The sequence below is a fragment of the Crocodylus porosus genome, unplaced genomic scaffold (assembly GCF_001723895.1).
Source record: "Crocodylus porosus isolate Cpor-Errol unplaced genomic scaffold, CroPor_comp1, whole genome shotgun sequence".
In the NCBI taxonomy this organism is placed as follows: Eukaryota; Metazoa; Chordata; order Crocodylia; family Crocodylidae; genus Crocodylus; species Crocodylus porosus.
The window spans coordinates 7,379,203-7,390,133 of NW_017728931.1; the positions used below are offsets into that span (position 1 = coordinate 7,379,203).

At 41.9% G+C, this 10,931-nt stretch overlaps 1 protein-coding gene across 1 annotated transcript in view; it reads right to left on the reverse strand.

Moving 5' to 3' along the window:
• Positions 1 to 5,587, reverse strand: part of CASR (calcium sensing receptor) — a 125,290-nt gene extending 119,703 nt beyond the window's left edge. The window contains exons 1-2 of the mRNA XM_019544129.1: positions 5,436 to 5,587; positions 1,135 to 1,244 (exon numbers count right to left, since the gene is read on the reverse strand). The gene's annotated coding sequence lies outside the window, so the exon portion shown is untranslated. The remainder of the gene's footprint in view (positions 1 to 1,134; positions 1,245 to 5,435) is intronic.
• Between the last annotated feature and the right edge of the window lie 5,344 nt (positions 5,588 to 10,931).

Here is a 10,931-nt window from a genome sequence, read left to right on the forward strand (position 1 = left end):
GGCACTGGTTAGGCCGCAGCTGGAGTACTGCGTCCAGTGCTGGGAGAAGGCTGAGGAGGGATCTAGTGGCCTGTTACAAACTAATCAGAGGGGACCAGCAGGCATTGGGGAAGTCCCTGTTCCCCCGTGCACTACCAGGAGTGACCAGGAATAACGGTCACAAGCTGGCAGAGGGTATATTTAGGCTAGATATCAGGAGGCGGGCGCTACTTCATGGTCAGGGTGGCTAGGATCTGGAACCAACTTCCAAGCAAAGTTGTTCTAGCTCCTACCCTGGGGGTTTTTAAGAGAAGGCTAGATGTACACCATGCTGGGGTCATTTGACCCCAGTACTCTTTCCTGCCATGGCAGGGGGTCGGACTTGACCCTAGGAACCTTCTGACCCTAGGAACTATGAAACTATATTAAACATTTTCTAATCAATAACAACCTATACCCAAAAGTAGGAACTGAAACAGCTGCAGAGCACTGTGAACCACTAATGCTGATGTTTATTATGTCTTGGAAAATGAAGATTTCAAAGGATGAGAGGACTGCAAGCTTAAAGGTAAAAGGTGGGGCAGGGCATAGAACTATAATCCCAGTAATTTGGCAGGTTTTCAGAGCCAAATAATGGAACAGAATTAATGGAATATTCTTTCAACAAAGAACTAGAGGCTAATATATAATTTATGTAGATGTCATATAGGATGCTGGGATAGCAAGTGAACAGATTTCAGCTGGCATGCTGTGCGTGGTATTGGGCATGATATTTCATGGAGGATACGGACCAATCTGAGAAATTCCAGAGGAAAGTAACAAAAATTATCAGAAACCTAGAAAATATAATTTATGAAAACTTCATGAACTGGGTTTATCCAGTCAAGAGAAGACATGATAACAGTCGTCAAATAAGTAAAAGGTTACTATAAAGAAGAGGATTTTAATCTGTACTCCATAGCCACCAGGATTAGGACAAGTAGTAATGGTCTTAAATTGAAAAAAGAGAGAGTTAGGCAAGACATTCAGAATACATTTTCTAAATATAAGGGAGTTAAGCACTGGAACAGGTTATTTACAGAGGCTATGGAACCTCCATCATTAAAGTCTATTTAGTAGACAATTAAACAAGTCTCTCCCAGGAATGGAACTTACCTTTACTGCAGGTGAGTGGGCAAGATGGCCTCTAAAAAGCTCCTACTCCTCCACTGCTTATGATTATGAAATGACGCAAATTGGTTACTGTTACAGAATATCTGAAGCACCTGGTTGAACAGCGAAACTCCAATAAAGCACATTCTGATACAGCCAATTGCAAGATAAAACACCTTGAAAATGTAAATGCAGGTTAAACTCTTAGGATGAGAGTCTTTGTATTAGACAGCAATGACTCAGAGAAGAATTTAGGAGTTCTGATAGATAGTCACTTCAGCAGGGGCTCTCAGTGCAATTCTGTGGCTAATACGGTCAATACACTCCCGGATGTATCTTAATACAGACAGTAAATGAAGACAAATAAAGTCAGCTACTGAAAGACCAATGTAGTTTGCAACAAAGGTAGGGAAGGAGATAACAGCCTAGTGTAGTGGAAGAACAAGTTAGAGATTACTTAGAGAAGTTAGATGTTTTTAAGTCAGCAGAGCCAGATGAGATGAGTGCTGAAGGAATTAGCTAAGGTAATTTCAGAGCCATTGGCTATCCTCTTTGCGAACTTGCAGAGGTAAGCGCCTGGATGTCTGAAAAATGGTAAATATAGTGCCCAGCTTTAAGAAAGGGAAAAAGGAAGATTCAGAGATTTATAGGTGACTCAGTTGATATCAGGAAAGGTCATGGAAGAGGTCATCAGGGAATCTATTTCTAAGCACCTGGAGAACAAGGGGAGCCAATACATTGGCTGCTCCAATGCACTGTAATTACAGCACATCGTGCTCATTCAACAAGCTTTAGTTAAGGCATGTCCACCACCATTTTTAAGTGTGGGGATGCTGATACATAGGATGCTCCAAGCACTCTATTTAAAATAGAGTGGCTCTCAGAACTGCTCTAATTAAAGTGCCCTGCCCCCGAGTCCTGGAGCACATGATCAGAAGTGATCAGATCAAGGTGATCAGAAGGAGCCAGAATGAATTAATCAAGAGCAAGTCATACCTAAGAAACCTGGTTTCTTCCTATGACAGCATGATGGATTCTATGGACGGAGGAAGAACAATAGTGATGAAGTAATTAGCAGAGCTAACCGTGCATTGTCATGCATTACTAGATGCCTCACTAACAGGTCCAGGGAGGTGATGCTCCCCATCTATGCGGCACTGGTCAGGCTGCACCTAGAGTACTGCATCCAATTCTGGGTGCTGGAATTCAAGAAGGATGTGGACAACCTTGAGAGGGTCCAGAGGAGGGCCACTTTCATGGGTAGAAGCCTGCAGGGAAGCCCATATGAGGAAAGGCTGAGGGACATGGACCTTTCAGCCTCCATAGGAGAAGGCTGAGGGGGGATCTTGTGGCAGTATACAAATTCACCAGGGGCAGGGGAGAGGCACCAGGTAATAGGAGATGCTCTGTTTACCAGAGCATCCTTTGGAATAATCAGAAACAACAGCCATAAGCTGTTAGAGTATAGATTTAAGTTGGATATCAGGAAGAACTTCTTCACTGTTAGGGTTGCCAGAATCTGGAATGGACTTCCAAAGGGTGGTGCTCTCCCTTACCTTGGGGGCCTTCAAGAAGAGACTGGACAAGCACCTGGCTGGGGTCACATGACCCCAGCACTTTTTCCTGCCATTGGCCGGGGGTTGGTCTCGATGATCCATTGAGGTCCCTTCCGACCCTAGCATCTATGAATCTATGAATAGATGTGACACAATGTTTACAAGGCTTTCGATACCACTTGCAACATTTCCATTAGGTAACTAAACACCAATTTGGGTGGAGTTGCAGACACTCTGGAGAGTAGAGCCAGGTTTCAGAATGATCTTGATAACCAAAGAAAATGGTCTGTTATCAATCAAATGAAATTCAGTTAAAACAAGTCAAATGTCTTGCCTTTAGGATGCAACAATTACATGCGCATATACATGGGAATTGACTGGCTAGGCTGTAGTATTTTAGAAAAGGACCTGAGTATTACAGTGGACCATAAGTAAATATGAGTCAACAGTGTGGTTTTGTTGTGAAAAAAAATCCAGTAACAAAATGGGTTATATTAACAGGAGCACCACTTGCAAATCAAAAGAAGCGTTCCTTGTACTCTGTTTGGCACTGGTGAAGCCTCACTTGGAGCAGTGTGCCCAACTTTGGGCCTTACACTTCAAGAAAGATGTGGACAAATTTGAAAGAGTCCATCAAAGAGTAACAAGAGTAACAGGATTGGAATCTCCAACACTGGAATTTTGTAAGAGAAGTTTAGAAAAATATTTGACTGGGATGCTTTAGTCAGGGATGATCAGGAGTTGACCAAATAACCTTCTGAAGTCCCTTCCAACACTACTTTTCTATTATTTTAAGTGGAATCAGGGAAGTAATCTTTCCCCCTGTACACAGAACTCCCACGGGTGATTGGCACAATCCCAAAGCATGACATTTGGTTAAAATCCCTATGTGAATGGAGAGCTGTAGGTAAAGCTGCTACTAAAGTTGTGTGCCTTGTTCTTGTGCTCACACTTCAAGAAAGTGGTGGAAATCTTCAAGAGAATTCAGAAGAGGAGGTTAGGCATGAAGCTGGAAAATAAACACTACAGTGAAATGCTCAAGAACCACTTATTCAGCTTATAACAGAGAAAGTGGAGAAGTAATTGATTGCTGTCTACATGGAACCATGGAAAAGAACTCTGATAGTGAGGAGAGAGGACTTTCCAACCTTGCTGACATAGCTGCAGTGATTGGAGGCAAAAATAAGACTAATCCAGCCCCAAAATAAAATATAACTTCCTCACAGGGAAGGTAATTAAGGACTGAAAAATCTTAGCAGGGTAGTGAGCCTCTTCAAAACAATATGAGCTATTTATCTAAGAGTATGCTGTAATGCAGTCTCTAGGAGAAAGAGTATGGTTGCATGTGAAGAAGTTGTGATGGATGGTTGCTCCTAGCTTTGGAGTCAGTAAACATAAGTCCCTTTGTTCAGCCCCTTCCTTCATGGGCCTTAGGGAGCAAAGAACTGCCTGCATTGTTCTCAAAAAATTAACAACATTGGCAGCTCTCCATTTATATCAGGATTCCAACCAATTGGTACACAAATTATATTCCTCATACAAAATCAAGAACATTTATTTACAGTGATGATATCACCATCCTAGCACAGAACTCTGATTCTAGCATTATTGAAATCACACTCAGTAATGATTTGGCAAAATTAGAAAACAATTTTAACAAATGGTATTTGAAGCCCAACCCTGACAAAACAGCTTATTCCTTTTTTCACCTCACTAATGACCAGGGTAACACCTGACTAGGAATCAGCTTTTGTGGAAAACTGGTCAACTATGAACCCAACTACCAAATATTTAGGATGCCACCTCAACTGTAGTATCACCCATAGGTATCATCTACAAATAACTAAGAATAAATGTGTCACATGTAATAACATCATCCCCAAACTGGCTGGAATGCACAGGGGAAGTGATGCTGAAGCTCTTAGAACATCAGCATTGGCCCTTGTTTATTCAGCAACTGAAAACGGTGCTCCAGTTTGGGCAGGAGCACCCATACCAGCCTGATTTTTTATCATGAATCTTACATCTAAACCCCCTGGCTTTGCTTTAATGAAACTACCTACAACATAAGTGAAATTTTATTAAAGACCATAAGGATGGTGAAATCTAAACTATAGCACATATCATGGAGGAATGTCCTATTTATCATTTTAATGGTTGCCTGAAAGACCTGCACCAGGTTACTGCCAATGCTTTGCAACAGATATCAAATCTAAAAATGCCATTCTAGCCTTATCCCTCAATGCTGCTGTTCATAGGTTGGTTCTATCATTTGGCTGCTGTATTCCATATGAATGAATGAATGAATGAAAACCAAATTTCATACTTTGGGGCTTTTATCAGTTACTTGCAGGAATGAGGAAGTAGTTCTTTTTTCAGCAGCTCCCAGATGGGAAGAGGACTGCATTCCTTAGAAGCATCCAGGATTCCCCACAGCTGTAGACAGGAAAAGTGGACCCGTGTGGGCTGCTGTGATGAAGAGAATCCTTTTCCTTAGATACCTAGCTGGTTGATTTTTCATACAAACTATCAAAGTGATGGTCAGATTTGAGGTCAAAAAACAATTCTCCACCCCCCAGGTCAAATTGACAAGGACTTCAGAGGTTTTTCTCTTTCCTCTGAAGCACAGGATGCATGACGTCTCCTGGACTCTCCTAGATCTATCCAGTCTATATATCTATATCTATTTTACTTCCTATGACCAGGTGACTGGTTCTGTGGATGTGGAGAGCAGTGGACATGACATACCTTGACTTTAGCAAGTCTTTTGATATGGTCTCCCACAACATTTTTGCAAGCAGGCTATGGAAGTATGGGTTCCATTAGCAGACTGTAAGGAGGACAGGAAACTGGATGGATCAAAAGGCATCAATCAATGGCTACATTTCTAGTTGGTAGCTGGTATCCTGGGGTGGGTTTTGTTCACTATCTTCATCAATGACCTGGAACATGGAGTGGAGCAAAGATGGAATGGAGTGCACCCTCAGCAAGTTTTCAGATGACACCAAAGTGGGAGGAGTCATAGATATACTGGCAGGTAGGGTTAGGATTCAGAGAGACCTCAACAAATTGGAGGATTGGACCAAATGAAATCTCATGAGGTTCAATAAGGGAAATGTAAAGTCATGCATTTAGGATGGAACAATCCCATGTACCAATACAGGCTGGGGGCTGACTGGCTAAACAGTTCTGCAGAAAAGGACCTGGGAGTTACAGTGGACAAGAAGCTGAATATGAGCCAACAGTGTGCCCTTGTTGAGAAGAAGGCTAACAACATACTGGAGTGCATTAGAAGAAACATTGTCAACAGATCGGGGAAAGTGATTATTCTTCTCTATTTGGTATTGGTGAGGCCATATCTGGAGTACTGTGTCCAGTTTTGGGCCCCCCACTAAAGAAAGCATGTGGATACATTGGAGAGTTCAGCAGAGGGCAACAAAAATGGTTAGACAGGATGGGGAATATGACATAACTAAAGAGAAGCTGAGGGAAGTGGGCTTATTTAGTCTGGAGAAGAGAAGACTGAGAGGGAATTTAATTATATCCTTCAACTACGTGAAGGGTGCTTACAAAGAGGACTGTTCTCAGTGGTGGCAGATGACAGAACAAGGAGCAATAGTCTCATGTTCCTGCAAGGGAAGTTTAGGTTAGATAATAGGAAAAAAATCTCTCACAAAGAAAGTGGTAAAGCCCTAGAACAGGTTACCCAGAGAGATGGCAGAATCTCCATCATTGGAGGTTTTTAAGACCTGGCTAGAGAAAGCCTAGGCAGAGGGTAGATTTAGGCTAGATATCAGAAGGCGCTACTTCATGGTCAGGGCGGCTAGGGTCTGGAACCAACTTCCAGGCGAAGTGGTGCTGACTCCTACTCTGGGGGTCTTTAAGAGGAGGCTAGATGTACACCTTGCTGGGGTCATTTGACCCCAGTACTCTTTCCTGCCATGGCAGGGGGTCGGACTCAATGATCTGCTCAGGTCCCTTCCAACCCTAGAAATTATGAAACTATGAATGATATAGTTGGGGATGATCCTGCTTTGAGAATGATGACCAGATGACCTCCTGAGGTCCTTTCCAACTCTCATTTTCTATGAATCTAATCAAAAGCTGAGATGCCATTTCAGGTGCCTTGGTATCATCTCAATTTCTCCTGTCTTCTTCCTGTTCCACACAACAGTTCAGCTTCCTGAGGACTGAAATGTCTTGGTCTAAGCTCAAGTCATTGCATCCACAAGGGTGCTTCGTTGCAATTGAATAGGATGGATAAACTGAAGGTCAGACTGGATGATATAATCACCACTTTGGGACTTCAAATCAATGAAATCTAAACAACTCCCTTTTCTCCTTGGTGTTTATACCCATGTAGATGATTATTATGGTCTCTGATAGTCATTTCAAGATATTTAATGCTGCGGTTTTCAAAGACCTAAAGGACAAAAGACAGATGGGTCATCTTCCAAAACCAGAGATAACTTAAGTGTTGAACTACAAAAGATCCTGAAGATGTAGATCAAGATCGGTAACATCACAACTGAGTGATACAGCTGCAGGTGATAATTCACATACAGAAAAGACTTGAGAATACCCAGAATGCAGCACTGAGGGCTTGGAGAGTCTTTCAGTCTCAGGAGCAACAGAAAGCAAATGAGAGAAGATACTGAATAATGAACTGTTTGATACATAAGTGAGCCACGTATTAGCAGGATCCAAAGAAATATGGATACACAGCCTCCATCCTAGTAGAAGAGCCAATATTCTAGAGAAAGGCTATACTGGACCACTAAGGGGGAGTCAGTCAAACATAGTACAAATACACAGATTGCTAAGTTACACTCTGGGTTCCATCCTATATATGATGTAAATGTAACGCTATTAAGTATTTCTGAGTTCTGTGTGACAACCTCATTGTGATACTTATCTGCATATCTCTATTCTTATGCATGTTGAAATATTTGGGAATTGGGCCTCTTATTTGCATATCCATATTGATATGCATGATTGAAATGGGAACTCTTTGTGCTTGGTTTAATTGTATTCACTTGTTTTAACTATACTTTAACTGTCTCAATATAAGGGGCCAGATAAGTCAGGTTTTGTGTCTTGAGCTTCCCTTCCAAAACTGTAAAGTTTAGAAAGGTATAAATGGTTTAAGAGAAAACTGGACAAAGGTCACTAAGAGGCCAGAACTCACTATGACCTGTATGGAGGTCTGAGGTTGAGGTACCCTCTGATTAGACATGACAAAGAATTAGGGAAATTCCACCTAAGAGAACTGCATTCTTTTATCAAGCATCAAATGGAAGAGTACTCATGATACACAATTCTCTACAGTGGGCTGAGGTTGAGACCTGTTACCCACTTGTTCTTGAAGAGTCAAAATACTTTGAGTACATCCAATAGTGGCTTATAGAGGGTCAATTTGAGGTCTATACCCACTAGATTCTAAGAGCTGAAATCCTTGAGACTGCTCCAGCCTAAGAGCTGGGTTGCATCAGTGATTGGAAGCAGTAGAGCAGTGTCCCACAGCAGCAGTGACAAGTAGCAGAGCTGTATCCCCTGACTGACAGCTAGAGGTAGTGCAGCAGCAGCAGATCAACATCCCACAATGGTGGTGAGGCAAAGAGAAGCTTGGAGCTAATAGCTACACTGGTCCCACTAGCTACCAAACATACCTTGCATGGAAGGAGGAAAGAATTCTCACTGTATTGACTGTGATAAACTATTAACTGTTGGGTGGGGTGATATAATACCCCTAGGAGTCCATCCAGCTTGCCAGGTCCCTCTTATTTCCCCCTTACCTCCAGTTACTCATCTAACATGCCTTTGAGGTTCCTTCTTGTTGATAAGGAGGTGTCCTTGAGGGGCAGCAGTTACCTCACAGGATAGGCTGCTGTCCACCCTAACCAGCCACACCTGGGACCTTTTTGCCTTTGCTCAGTACTTCCCCTTTAAGGGGATACACCTGTAGGTTTCTGAAGTACTTGTCCAGTCTCAGCTGTTACCTTGGCCCCTTTTCCTCTCTGGCTACAACTTTTGCCTGGCCTAGTGTTCAATACCTCAGTCTCCAGGGTTTGGCCTTGCCCTGATGACAATCCCTTCCTTTTCTGGGAGTCTACCTGCACGTCAATACCCTCTGCCCCTTTGCCTTAGGACTGAGATCCTTGGTGCTTACTGTGAGGGGAGCACACTGAAGTACCCCATTCGTGGCCTCTTCTGCCCCTAGGTGCAATGTGGTCCTCCAGTGGATCTAACCAAAATAAAAACACCAGCTTCAAAACTGCAAAGCAAAATCTTCCCAACCCTGGGTTAATACTATTGCAGGAGCTCCTAACCCTACAGCCTGCAGGGCCAGACTGCCCCTCTTCAGCACAGGGATTGGATTTATACTTCTCAGTCCAGCCACCTGATTGGTCCTTTTGTTTCTGTTTTCCCAGTGCCAGGTGCAGCTAATTGTCTCATTAGCTGCTTAATCCCTTGCCCTTTACCCACTCAAACCCTCCTCCTAACAAGGGCAGGGGTTCCCTGTTATAGTTAGGCCAATGACTGTTCAGGTTTCTCCTGAGATGGTTTGTTTCTTCCATTTTTTGCCTTTAATAAATCCTGTTATAGTGTAACATTACTTGTGTGTGGGAAAGTTTGTTCACACTAGAACCCCCAGGTAGTATTTCATTGAGGTTTCTGGGTTGGGGCTTGAGCTAAAATGGAAATTTTGTGTAAAACCCCTAAAATGAAAGTACAGTGTCTGACAGAAGGGTTACATAAAATATCAAGTGACATAAGACAATAAACTCTTCAATGCCATACATACCAACTTTGAAATCCTAATAAATGACAGGAATTAGGAATGCTTATTTCTGAGAAGATATTTGATACAATTAGATCACTACACTGATGGGAAGATTCATATGACGGGACTGGTAAATTGATGTATTCCACTTTACCTAAGATGATTCCTGTGTGATTTCAATCTGAGGTACAAAAGCTGGAGGTCTCATGCTTGTCCTATCAAAACTCTGAAGTGTCTAAGTATAGACACCAGTTTTCTAACACATAGTTAAAGCCAGTTCAGGATTACTCTATATTAGATGTCTTTCCAGGGGTAAAGATGTCTTTCCAGGGGTAAAGATGAATTAATTACTGAACTAAATATCGGTGGTTGCCTAGGTGCAAGTAATTGTGACCTAATTATATATATATATATATATATATGGCATGCAAACTAAATACAGTCCTAACTGACGGTATATAGACTTGTTGCTTTAAAAGGGCAACTTTCCCTAAGTTTAAAACAATCAGAAGCAAAACCAGTTTTGATCAGAGTATGAATGATAACTGAAAATAATTTAAGCAAATTTTACCAGATTCCCCCCAAACTCCGCAGTTCTTCAGTCACAAAAAAAGATTTCTTCAGTTAAAAACACATCCCGATTAAGACGCAAGATGAAACAGCAACAATGTAAAAATATATAAAGGAACAGAAAACAAGGAATTTGATAGAACTGGCTATAAATTAGTGGGAATGAAATGCAAACAGATGAAAAAAGTTGTTAAAAATATGTATTTCTTGTCAAGTTCAAGTTAACAAGAAGGAATTTTTAGGATCTAATAAGGGGTGGGCAACTATTTTGGGCACAGGGCCACTTACTGAGGTTTGGCAAGCCATTGAGGGCCACATGACAAGCAGCCGGGGCAGATAAATATTAATTTTTAAAATTTTTTAGAGGCCCCATGGGCCGGATAGAATGGCCTGGCATGCCACATCCGGCCCTCAGACTGCATTTTGCCCACCCCTGATCTAATAGGATCAAGTATGTAAGAGGAGCAGTGGACATGTCTACACAGGCACTTTAAAATGCATTAAACTGTTTTACTGCACATTAGCATACTGTCACAGTTTTTTTATGTGAGGTTTTAATATGCAGTAAAATAGTCTAGTGTGCATTAATCATCACTAAAAAAGTGTGCAAATGCACTACTGTGCATTAGCACAGCCTAATGTGCATTAATTTAGTTAAATAAAAATGTGCATTAGAAAAGGTGCATTAATGCACATGTAGACATGCCCAATGTGTAATAGGAAAACGTAATAGGAATGTAGGGATTCTCTGATTATAATAGCAGTACTGTAGAACTCAGAGAGTTCACAGGGCTAGGTTTTAGATTCATAGACATAAGGGTTGGAAAGGACCTCGGAAGATCATCGAGTCCAGCCCCCGGGGCAGGAAGTCAGCTGGAGTCATAGGATCC